This window comes from Rutidosis leptorrhynchoides, chromosome 11 (genome assembly GCF_046630445.1).
Source record: "Rutidosis leptorrhynchoides isolate AG116_Rl617_1_P2 chromosome 11, CSIRO_AGI_Rlap_v1, whole genome shotgun sequence".
Taxonomy (NCBI): Eukaryota; Viridiplantae; Streptophyta; class Magnoliopsida; order Asterales; family Asteraceae; genus Rutidosis; species Rutidosis leptorrhynchoides.
The window spans coordinates 170,993,824-171,008,095 of NC_092343.1; positions in this window are offsets into that span (position 1 = coordinate 170,993,824).

The following is a 14,272-nucleotide window of genomic DNA, read 5'->3' on the forward strand; positions in this document are numbered from 1 at the left end:
AAGTGGAATATAGGGAGGATTCAAATTTGAGTGATGAAGAAGAATTCCTATACAAACCTCCCATTCCAAGAAACGAAGAAAAATGTGAACAAGAAATTCAAATAGAAATGAAAGAACCAAGGAAAGAACACCCGAAAAAGGTTTACAAACCAACTCGACTTACTAAAGCAAGAGACCCGGGTGAATTTATCATTTCTTGCTTACTTAATGATGGTGCTGTATATAATGGACTCGCAGATTTAGGAGCAAGTGCAAATATTATGCCTCTTTCCTTATACAAAAGATTAGGCATGGGTAAATTAAAACCAACCAAAATAGGTGTTCAATCATTTGACCAAACCATTAAACACCCGGTTGGAATAGCAAATAATTTACTTGTTAACGTGGGAAGTTTGACCTTTGTTGCAAACTTCATAGTGATTAATATGGAGGAAAACCTTGATATTCCTCTAATTCTAGGTCGCCCATTTTTAGCAACTACCGAGGCATTCATTGATGTAAGAGAAGGTAGAATAACACTTAGGGATGGTGATACATCGATCACCTTTGTGAACCGAAAGTTTAGATCTCCACAAACCAAAACTGTTAGACCAATAAAAATGCATATGTGTGAGGAAGATGAAGAAACACTTAATGATGATCCAATCACAAAGAATGCCGTTGATGATACGAAATTAGATGAATCCATTTTTAACAGTTCAACGAAGAAACTTTATAAACGGATTCACGATGCTAAGATTAAAGGAAACTTTAAGTTATATAACCGATTAATATCCAATTTATCGTCAAAAGAAAAGGCAATGTTAGTTGAATTTGTGAAAGTTACGGAGGAAATCAACAAATGGATTGAAGTAAAAGTCAAAGATATACAAGTTGTTAATGATTCAATTGAAAATAATGTTAATCACAATTTCGATACCACAGCCAACTAAGTGTGGGGAGAATCAAGTCTTTAAAGGATAATATGTATTTCTGTTAGAGTTAGATTGTCTGTTTTCGTGTAGTTCTCGAAAATGGAATCCGAATGGTCTTTCCCTAGCAGACCCTAAAGAACTAGTCTTCTCCCCCCATTCTGAATTTTTTTTTTTTTTTAGGTTTTTACAAAATGAAGACTGCCTGTGAACTAAACCATGGTCTAATGCTACACGCTTTAATCACTAAACGTAATAATGACATACTACCGAGTGAAATAGTATCAGTAATCAGAGAAAGAATGGACGGAGTTAGAAAAGAATCCAGATGCGAAGATAATAAGTTACAATTTGGTAAAGGAAAATCAAAATCCGCAGCAAAAAGAAGAGCACGACACCTAGAAAGATGTCACAAATGCGGAAAATGGTCACATGGAGATAAATGTTCAAATAATCAAACCTATTCAAATACCGAATTTGTTACTTTATGCAGAGACAGACCGTTCATATGTTTAGAAGAAAAGACACTGAATGCTCGAGGTTACGCCTATGTAGCTATGGAAAACCAATTAAACCGACTATCTTATGAATGGGATAGATCATATAACTAAGAAATCTATTTCACAGGTAAGTCTGCACAGTTTTTATTTTATTTTATTTTTAACCTTTTGATAATAAACGCTAATTTGTTCGCTAAAAAGTATTAAATTGGTATTAAATAAAATTAGGTTTGGCGACCGAAATTATTGATATCATTCAAAAATTTATTACATCACTGCAAAATTTAACGTTTATTCTTAAGGTATAAATATCTTTAAACAATCAACATAAAATATTTCAAAAATTCGTCATGAGTTAAATTAGGTCTTGGAACCGAAATTACTTTACCGAAAAGAGGGGCGCATATTTTTGATAATATTTGATTGATTAAAGTGGGATAAAAAGCCAAAAAGATTTTTAATTTTATTTTTACCATGTTTTTAAAATTAATATTTAAATCTTAAATTAATATTGTAAACTTTGTAAAAACAATATATTTAAAATTGTAAATATTTGAAAAATTAATATAAGTTTGGTATGAATTTATCAAATTTTAAATTAAGTTTGGTGTGAATTTTTAATTTTTAAAATATAAATTTTTAATTTTATGCATTTCAAATTTTAAGTTTGGTGTGAATTTTTAATATAAATTTTGAATTTTATATTTAAGTTGTGTGAATTTAAAAACAAAAATCTACTTTATCTCATTAAGTTAAAAATATGATTTTTAAAATTCGTCGTAAGTTGAAGACTAGGTCTTTGAACCGAAATTGCTTTACCCGAGGGAGGGACGAGAATATTTATTATCATTGTTTTTAATCTTATTGAATTAAAGTATGCCAAAAACATTAAAAAAACCCAAAAATCTTAGCTTTTAAAACAATCGCTACAAAAAGACAAATTTTAAAATTTTGTCGAGGGACGGACTAGGACATCGATCCGAAACGACCTCGTCCTAAATAACAAAGGAAACAAAATTTTAAAATTAAGTACTTAATTGTTTTATAAGTTATTGATTATAAAAAAAAAAAAAATATCAAACTCCGCGACTCGCGGAGTTTGAAGGGTTATTCACCGCGAGTCGCGGGAGGACCGGAAATCAGAAAAAAAATAAAGAGCTGCAAACTGATCAGTCCACACCCCCAAAACCGAAAACACTGCGAAATACTCCGAAAAAACACCCAAAAACACCCCCAAAATCACAATTTTTAACCGTTAATCACCAAATCTTTTACTAAAATCATGTTGAGAAGGATGCTATCTAGGAATTACTCAAGAAAAACGGTAAATTTCTACACCTAAACACCATTTAATCCTAAATTACTGTTCTTGAGCCATTTTTTCCCCAATTTGATTTTGATGCTTTTTAGTGTAATTATGCTTAAATTGTTTATGTATTATGCTTGTATAACCTAGATTGATGCTGTTTAACATGATTAGAAGCCTTAAACTTCAAATTTTGAATAATCTAGGGTTTGTGTTCTTGAGCAAATTTGGGGCTTTTTGATATAAACAGGTTATGGCCGATTTTTGTCATGAATTGTTGCTAAATTAAGTAGTGTAACATGTCTAGGTAGTTAAATGATCCAAACTTTAAGCCTAAACATGATTTTGAGAATTAAAGTGGACTTTTTCAAGTCTAAAAATTCATGAACTTGATTTTTGAAAGATAATGCCATTTGAGACTTGTTTAATTGCTAGTAATGATTATTTTGACATGTTATTTGAGTTGAATGCTTATGAACTTGGCGAACATTTTCGTATATGCTTATTTGAAAAAGTGTAGATTTGATGAAAATGTGAAAATGAGCTTAAGTTTGATATAAATTGATCATGTCATTGTGATTATTTTGATTGATGATTTTGCTGACACTAATGCATATTTGGATGCACAAAAATTGTGTTTGATGTGTTTTGCAGACTGAAAGGGGTGAATCTTCATCCCAAGCCCGCAATGCTCCTCCTGAGAACGCGGAACAACAGGAGGTGGATAACTACTACAAGCAGAATATACCTCATCCAGTCATGACCTTTTCTGATATGCACTTGGAAGAGTTGCACCCGAACCTGAGATTTGACAGACTTTGGATAGATTATCCAAAATATCAAAGGGGTTTGCATACTCTTCATTCTAAGGTTGTTGAGGTACCGAGGGTCATAGAATGGGGACCCTTAGAAGCTGTAGAATTGGCCGGGCCAATTAGGGAATTACTTGTACAGAGGTATGGTAATTCTTCTTTTAATGACTGGGTACGTTTATTCACCATGCGTAGACCTGTATATAAAGTATGGTGTGAAGAATTGTTATGTAGTATAGAGTTGAATGATCGGGTAGCTAGTTTAACCGATCGTTCTTTTATTAGATTTTTGTTAGGCGGTTCGATGCGCCACATGTCTTTACTGGACATGGCTCAGGCTTTACGTATATATACGCCTGAGGAGTTAGCATCTGCCGATTGTAGAGGGTTGATACTAAACGGTAGAAAGATAGATGAAAATTTTGATACACACGGTGTGTGGAGTCAAATGACAAGCCATCACCGTTTCAAAGGGGGAAATTACTCTTATTTGGATATAGATAGAGCCGAATTAAGAGTGATTCATAGGTTTTTAGCTAATTCGATTACACAAAGGGGTAAGAACAAGGAAAAAGTAAATGAACAGGATTTGTTTTACCATATGTGTATTCGAGATCCACAAAGCGCTGTAAGTATACCATATTGTGTGGGTTATTATTTATCAGCTATGGTTCGGGGGATGCGACCGCATAGCATAATAGGAGGTGGTATTTTTATTACTTTGATTGGTGAATATCTCGGTGTGGATATAAGTCGGGGGGGATTATTAGTAGAAGAACCAGAACCCCGCGATACTATAGGTTTAAATGTATACCATGGTGCGAAAGTTTTGAAGAGGCGAAATAACGCCGCAGTACAATACCATGGTAGACATCCAAAGGTTGAGAGAAACCAACAGCATGGTAATGTAGGAGGGGGGAATGAGATGCAAGAAATGCAAAGGTTTATAGCTTCTCAGGAATACGAAAATGCTAGACAGAGAGCATTTGAAGATTGGCAAGTTCATCAGAACCAAATCATAGCTCATTGCCAACATATAGGTAGAAACTATATTCCTACACCGAAACCCATCTTCCCTTCCTGGTCTATAGAGATGCAGCCACCATATCCTACGTATAACCCTGCCGAAGCATTCTATAGCACCTATGGTTATGCCTGGAACCCCTATTGGTACCAGTATCATCCCTAGTATACTTATTTTTTTTTTGTAATTTGTAATTATTGATACGTTTAATACTTTTGTTAATATTGTAATCATTTTTATAATTATCTAACTTTTATTCTTAGATTTTAATAATTTTTGAATGTGGGGTAATATACCAAACTTCAAAAATATGTATATATGTTTGCAGTTTATCTTATGTACACAACAGGGTAAAACAACGCATTTTCAAAGACTGGCATTAAGTTCAGCAAAAGCAACTAATTTTGACGACAAGATGCAAAATATATGTGAAATAACAACAAGACGGAATGAACAAATGATGTGCACCATTTATCATTCAGCAAACAAACGCCAATATATTTGGAAACTTTGGTAAAAATTTAATAATTTTCACACAAATCACCCTCAATAATTTAAATTGTTACCGATTTCTTGCAAATGAGGGCATTGCAAGATCTTAAGTGTGGGAAGGGGTTAAATTCTTTCGGATTTTAAATTTTTTTTTACTTTATACACTTGGTTACCATTAAAAATACTAGTAAAGCAGTAGTTGTATTAGAATCTAGTGCTCTCTGATAATAAAGAACAGCCCTAGTCTTATATACTGACTACCCAATTCTAGTAAAAATTTTCAAAATTTTCAATTAAATGAACTCAAAATCATGTTTATACATATTTATGAACGATAAAACTAGGTTTTAACACCGAAATTATTGTTACCTCGGAAAGGACATAAATTGAGAAACAAACTAAAATGATAAAATTCATTTAAAATGGAATAGAGGACGATAAAAAGGAAAATAAAAGCCAAGTGTGGAAAAATTTACCAAGTTATCTTAAACATATGTCACATATTTCTGTAACAAATAACTGAAAATACTTTTGCTTTGGACTAAACTAAACTGTTTTACCCGATGAAAGAAAAGAAAAGATGGATCAACACGATGAATCAATTCCATCATTAAAAGGAAGTAAAGTCTTCCGAAAAAGACACGCGCTTCTTGATTTAGGTCATGAAGTTGTCGTCCAGACCAGCTGTAGGTTGACGAAAAATCTAGAAAAGTCACCACTAAAATCAGCAGGAAATCCACGGACCTCAGCATTAAACAGGGTCGCCAAGTGGTCAGATTTATCCTAACCATGAGAAGGATTTATCTCGTACAATGGGGGGCACCATGCAAATTAGCTGGATAAGACTAATGAATCAGATCCCCAGAAAGGATAATCTCCTTAAAGATTAAAAATCAGCTTTTAAGCCTGATATTACTCAATCCTTGAGATTGACCTTAAAGATTGAGAATTACAAACTCATGGAATTCAATGATATCTAAACTCGAGCTTGAACGAGAAAATATTTTGATCAAAATTACAAACCGATTTGTTTTCTGAAAACCCTATTTTCAATGCGTTCATTACCATTGAACGTAAAATCCTAGAAATTCACCTGGAATTCATTAGGTCACCTGAACTAAATCGGGTGTCAACCTTAAGAACGGTGGTTGAATAGCATGGTCAAAGACAGGACCTTGTGCCAGACCGAAAAATCATAAGGGTGAGCTTTACTATTGCTCCTACCAAGGATAGTAAGTGCATTCGACACGTTATAGACCATAATTAAAAGCATGTCAGGGGACATTGCCTTAACAGTTGCTTGTTCAACGCTTTCCTTTACAACCGGACGGCAGTTTACCAAAAGGTAATATACGGGACAAGTGAACTGGATGTGTTGCTTTCCAAATACAAGGTTAGCAAGTGGGTGACACAAAAACCATAAGTTTTGAGCTAAAATTTTCAAATCTGAAACCCACCAAACCCACAAAAATATTTTGCAAACACCGGTAAAGGGTTATTCCGGAAAACTTATCTAGGGTAAAAACTAGATTTAATTTTCAAAAGATCAAATGTTTTCATAAAGATCCAATTTCCTTAATGGATCTAAATTTTTATAGTCATGTGGGACTGTAAACCATATCGTTACTACCATTGTTTATACCACCGTATAGAAATCACTGATGTACAAAGTGTGAAGAATAAAGAAGTGATTCTAGTATTTCAATACGATATTGCTTGAGGACAAGCAACGCTCAAGTGTGGGAATATTTTATAATGCTAAAAATGAACATATATTTCATAGCATTATTCCTCAAGAAAGACAAGCTTTTAGTTGCAATTGTTCTATTTACAAGTGATATTCGTTTAAATAATAAAAGGTGAAGACAAAAGACAGATTCGACGAATTGAAGACGCAAACGACCAAAAAGCTCAAAAGTACAAAAGACAATCAAAGAGGATCCAATTATTGATAAGAAACGTCTCGAAATTACAAGAGTAACAGATTCAAAACGCAAAGTACAAAATATAAAATTGTACGCAAGGACGTTCGAAAATCCGGAACGAGACCAGAGTCAACTATTAACGCTCGACGCAACGGACTAAAAATTACAAGTCAGCTATGCACATAAATATAATATAATATTTAAATAATTCTTATAATTATTTATATATTATAATAAATAATAAAAACCGTCGGCAAGAAAGACTCCAAACTGGTGTGAGCTGGAATTTCAAACTCCGCGACTCGCGGAGTTTGAAGGCAAAATATGCCGCGAGTCGCGGAGACCCAAAAGTCGAAAATTCCTATAAAAGCAAACGAATTCTGATCGCAAATGATAATCTTTTTCATCTTCTCCTCATTGATACGTAAAATATATATATATATTTATAATTTATATTTTAATTTTAATTATAATTCTAATAATAAGGGTATGTTAGCGAATGTTGTAAGGGTGTAAGTCGAAATTCTGTCCGTGTAACGCTACGCTATTTTTAATCATTGTAAGTTATGTTCAACCTTTTTATATTAATGTCTTGTAGCTAAGTTATTATTATGCTTATTTAATCCGAAGTAATCATGATGTTGGGCTAATTACTAAAATTGGGTAATTGGACTTTGTACCATAATTGGGGTTTGGATAAAAGAACGACACTTGTAGAAATTGGACTATGGGTTATTAATGGGTTTTATATTAACTAAACAATACCCTGTTAATTTAATATACAAACTTATAATTCGACATATTTATATATAACCACATACGCTTGACTGGGTACGGTGGGCGGGATATCTATAAATACCAATAATTATTCATTTTACCGGATACGGAACTGGATTAATAGTTAATAGACTTGTTGAAACAGGGGTGAATTACATTCAAGGGTAATTGGTGTAATTGTTAACAAAGTAGTAAAACCTTGGTTTACACGCAGTCGATAACCTGGTGTATTCATTAAACAAAGTATTAAAACCTTGTTACAATTCGAATCCCCAATTAGTTGGAATATTTGACTTCGGGAATAAGAATAATTTGACGAAGGCTTTCGCTCTTTATTTTTATGACTGATGGACTATTATGGACAAAATCCGTATGGACATATTAAATAATCCAGGACAAAGGACAATTAACCCATGGGCATAAAACTAAAATCAACACGTCAAACATCATGATTACGGAAGTTTAAATAAGCATAATTCTTTTATTTCATATTTAATTTCCTATATTTTATATTTAATTGCACTTCTAATTATCGCACTTTTATTTATTATTATTTAATCGCACTTTTAATTATCGTACTTTTTAATTATCGCAATTTTATTTTATCGCACTTTTATTTATTGCAATTTCATTATCGTTATTTATTTTATGCTTTAATTTAAGTCTTGTATTTATTTTTAATATTTTACATTTGGTTTTAACTGCGACTAAAGTTTTAAAATCGACAAACCGGTCATTAAACGGTAAAAACCCCCCTTTATAATAATAATATTACTTATATATATGTTTGTATTTTTATAAAAGTAAACTAATATAGCGTTGAGCTTTGTTTAAAAAAGATTCCCTGTGGAACGAACCGGACTTACTAAAAACTACACTACTGTACGATTAGGTACACTGCCTATAAGTGTTGTAGTAAGGTTTAAGTATATCCATTCTATAAATAAATAAATATCTTGTGTAAAATTGTATCGTATTTAATAGTATTTCTTGCTAAATTTAATAACTATTTTATACCACTCCGCTACCACATCATATACATTTACACAACAACTAACACTCATGTTTATTTATCATAAACAACGAAATATAAATGTACAAATGGTTAAACACGTACCTTTAGCCATGTACGGGAAAAAGGGGATGTTACACAACATAAAAAAATATTTTCAGAATGGTTGAAAGACAAAGTTAGGAGGACACTTTCAAATATTGATAAAACGGTCGAAGCTTTGGGATTCGCCCCTAAACATGTGTTCCAATACCAAGGATATGACATCAATGGGTATACCTTTTACACTAAAGATCGAGATAAGAAGAGAAAAATGCAAAATAGTCGTGTCACGGTGATAGCCTCATCGACGGAATTCACCATTGTCAATCGTGAAGAAAGATCAAGGATCGCTAAAAGATCTTATTATGGTGTCATTCAATAAATTTGGGAATTAGATTATGGTTTGTTCAATATACCCTTGTTCAAGTGTAAGTGGGCTGATAATGATCGCGGTGTTCAAGTTGATGAAGATGATTTTACAGCTGTTAGCCTTTCCACAAATGTATATCACGAAGAACCATTCATTCTAGCAAAACTAGTTACTCAAGTATTTTTTATCGAGGACCCAAAGGATTGTAGATGGCATGTGGTTCAGTATGAAAAATGACGAATTGTTGGTGTTGAGAACGTTTTAATGAGGATGAGTACGACCAAATTGACGAGTTACCGCCATTTTCTGTCGGTATTCAACGTTTGAATGAAGTTGTTGTTGGAAATAATACAATATACTTTAGGGAAGACTATGAGGAAGGAGACGAGGTCGCAGACACATAAAAATTGTTAAAACATATGATTTATTTGTTATTTTTTTTTGTACAAACATGAATATATTTTTTTATAACTTATGCAACATGTCCTTTGTTATTTTTTTTTACCATGAACTATTTACTTTATGTTACTACCTTTTGAATTAATAATAATAATAATATAATATATACAAATACAAATAATTCTGAAAAAACATATGCACAATTTTCAATTTTAATATCGAGAACAAACCGCGACCACAAAACCATCCCACTTCTTCGTTTACCCCAAACCATCCCACTTCATTTTCAAACCACCAGAAACACCCGAATCCTTCATCATAGAACGTCGATTTCTCTAAACAGGTGACGAAAGAACTCAATTTCGTCCTCACGGCTGAAGAATCGTCGCAAATACAGGTACAGATGGTTTTTTCTTTAACTATTTGTTCTTTACTCGAATAATTTTTGTTATAGACGTAATGACCAAAAAATCACACTATTAGACCTAGATCGAGTTGTGTTATAAGGAAATAATAATCTAAAATTAGGTTATATACATGCACATTTTTGTGATGACCCGGGAATTTCTGACCAAATTTAAACTTAATTTTATATGATCTCGACACGATAAGCAAAGTATGTAATGTTGAGTCTAGAAAATTTTAAAACTATGTTCATGTGTTCAATTAACCTTTGACCATTCTCGACGATTCACGAACCTCAATGAATAAATAAATATGTATATATATATATATATATATATATATATATATATATATATATATATATATATATATATATATATATATATATATATAATAAATATTAAAGATTCATTAAATTATATAACTAATAAATATTATATAATAATTGGTAATATATTAAACTTAATTACAAGTTGAATATAAATATTATATTAATACTATTATCATTACTAGTATTATTATTAAGCAATATTGTCGATAATGTTATTAAATAGATTATTATTACTATAATGTATAAATATTAAATATTCAATATAAATTATTATATAATATATATTAAATAGGATATAATTAATAATTTGTAATATTAATATATTAAATCTAAATTATAAGTTAAAATATAGTTAATACATTAATTGTTGTTATTAGTATTATTAGTATCATTGAATTTATAATGTGAAATTAAATACATTAATTTAATAATATTAAAATTATTAGGATTAGTATTATCATTATTTACTTTTAATAATGTTATTATATTATTATTATCATTATTAATATTATTATTACTAATATCATTATTATTCTTATCATTTTTATTAAAAGAAATAATACAATATATTATTATTAATAATATAATTATTATCATTCTTATGATTTTTTTTGATCATTAATATTTATTATTATTATTAATATAATTATTATTACTAATATATTTATTAATATTTATTATATTACCTAAACTATGAATTAGGAAACAAACTTGTACTAGTGGATTTTATATCCTTTTCACTATATCTGATTATTGACTTTAACATCAAAACCATCCAAAATCTGTTACTAGTCGTTCTCTTATTTATTTTTTTTTATTCTGCTTCAGTTATTTTTCTGTCTTTGTTGCCTGTAACCAAAGGACGACCCCAAAAGTTTCAATATAGCAATCGAACTCACATTCTATCTCTCAATATCAGTATCAATTACACAACATCTCTACTTCCTGTAAATCAAGATTTATCAAAATTATTTGGTTATTTATTTATTTAATTTTTCAAACTGTCACCTCTGTTTATGTTATTTTTTCCAAAACAACGATTTCGAACGAAACTGCAAAATGTAATATTGCAATTTTGTTAGGAATCCTTTATTAAATATATCTGCAAAAGCACAATTTCTAATTCGTTATATTGGATTCAAATTTAGAAGTCAAAGATTAATTTCCAAAAGTCAAACGAATTGTTCTTGATAAAAATTCGAATATGTTTTAATGTTTTAAGTTAAATTGTAGATCCAGAAAGCTTCTAATAACAATTTCAAACGTCTTTCATGTAGAAATCATGAGCTGTAACAGTTTCTAACCTCGAATTTGAATATGGAGTTGGTTCGTGTTTTTCACAGATAGTTCCAGTTTTTTTTTTATTTTATTCTTCTGTTTTAAACTAATGGGATCAATCAATAATCGTTCCTATATCTATTTTATATCCTAAAACTAAATAAGGGATTCGCTAGTAACTAGTCTTGATCTCTGGTCGATTTGAGCTTGCGAAGATGGAGAGGAAAAGGAAAACAGAAAGAAATGGGCTAATTATACTAGGATGTATTTTAATTCAGAAAAACTGCTATGGCAGAATGGTTGAGTCATTGGTTGTGTTAACAAGTGGTCGCGGGTTCGAGTCCTTCCAGTGGCGTAATTCTTTTTAAGGCTTCCTTCAAAGGTTGTAACCCTTCAATTATTATTATTAATAACTATTTTTATTTTTAATATTATTATTATTATTGTTATGTTTATTATTATTATTGATATTATGATTATTATTATTATCATTAATATATTTTACGTTAGTATCAATTGTATAAGTATTATAAGTAATATTATTGTTATTATAGCTACTATTATTATTAATATTATTAATATGATTTTAAGATTATATTTATTATTATTGGTATTATAATTATTATTAATATTACCATTTAAACTTTTTATTATTAACTAATATCATTAAGTATTACTACCATTATTATTAATATTAACACTGTTATGATCATTAGGAATATTATTAAGTGTTATAATTATATAGAATAAAGATTTTGGTATAATAAAATTTACTTTGTCAATATTATTACTTGTAATATCATATTTATTGTTAACATAAGTACTATTATTACTAATATTATCATTACCATTATTAGTAGTATTATTATTAAAAATTATTTTTTTTCAACTATATTATTATTAAAAGAATCATTAATAATAAAACTATCATTTTATCATCCAGATATTAATACTATTATCTTTACTTTAGTAGTATTATAATTATTAATTTTATAAATAAAAGAGATTTATATATCAGAAGTATATTATATACTATATTTTTATATGAAATATTATTAACTATAATAAGAACTAAATTACATATAGGGTGTAAAAATATTCTAAGGTATTATAAGTAAACACATATATCAATATAAATATTAAATTTAATATATTATATATACATAACAATAAGTTACCATTTAAAAATATATTATAATAATTATATATACAACTTTGTTCGATTACAATTATATGTGTTAATATATATACAAATGATATAGGTTCGTGAATCCGAGGCCAACACTGCATTGTTCAATATAGTCATATGTATTTTTACTACAAAATACATTAGGTGAGTTTCATTTGCCTATTTTTACCCTTTATATTTTTGGGCTGAGAATACATGCGTAACTTTTATAACTGCTTTATGAAATACACACAAGTAAATGAAACTACATTCTATGGCTGGATTATTAAATCGAATATGCCCCTTTTTAGTCTGGTAATCTAAGAATTAGGGAACAGACACCCTAATTGACGCGAACTTTAAAGATAGATCTATCGGGCCCAACAAGCCCCATTCAAAGTACCGGATGCTTTAGTACTTCGAATTTTATATCATGTCCGAAGGAGGATCCCGGAATGATGGGGATATTCTTATATGCATATTGTGAATGTTGGTTACCAGGTGTTCAATCCATATGAATGATATTTTTTGTCTCTATGCATGAGACGTATGTTTATGAGAAATGGAAATATGAAATCTTGTGGTCTATTAAGATGATGGAAATGTTTATTTATGATAAACTAATGAACTCACCAACCTTTTGGTTGATACTTTAAAGCATGTTTATTCTCAGGTATGAAAGAAATCTTTCGTTGTGCATTTACTCACTTTAAAGATATTACTTGGAGTCATTCATGACATATTTCGAAAGACGTTGCATTCGAGTCATTGAGTTCATCAAGATTATTATAGTTGGATGTATTATGAAATGGTATGCATGATGTCAAATTTCGTTGTAAAGAAAGTTTGACTTTTCAAAAACGAATGCAATGTTTGTAAAATGTATCATATAGAGGTCAAGTACCTCGCGATGTAATCAACTGTTGTGAATCGTTTGTAATCGATATGGACTTTGTCCAGATGGATTAGGAAGGGTTTTTACAGTTGGTATCAGAGCGGTGGTCTTAGTGAACCGGGTCTTGCATTAGTATGTCTAACTGATAGTCGTTAGTATGCATTAGTGAGTCTGGACTTCGACCGTGTCTGCATGTCAAAAGTTTTTCTTATCATTTTTGTCGGAAATCATCTGCTTATCATCCTTAGGAAATTACCTGCTCATTATTCTTAGTCTAGACACGTTTTACTGAATTGACTGCATGAATAGTGTATAGACAAAAATTCATATCTTAGCGTACCTGACAATTCATATCTTAGCGTATCAGTTACTGTAGACCTTGCCTGATATCTCTCGTAAATTTCTCCTTAATTTAAGGGATCCTGGTACTATATATATCTATGTAAATTATGCATTGAGAATACCATCCAACTATCAATTACTGTCACTAAACTCTTCATATAAAAAAAAAATCTTTCCTGAGATCGCGTAAGATGGCCTCTACGAATCGACCAAGTTCCTCTGACTCCGAAGACAGTGTGACAGGAGCACACCAATCGATCAACTATCGTGATTACTGGAGAAA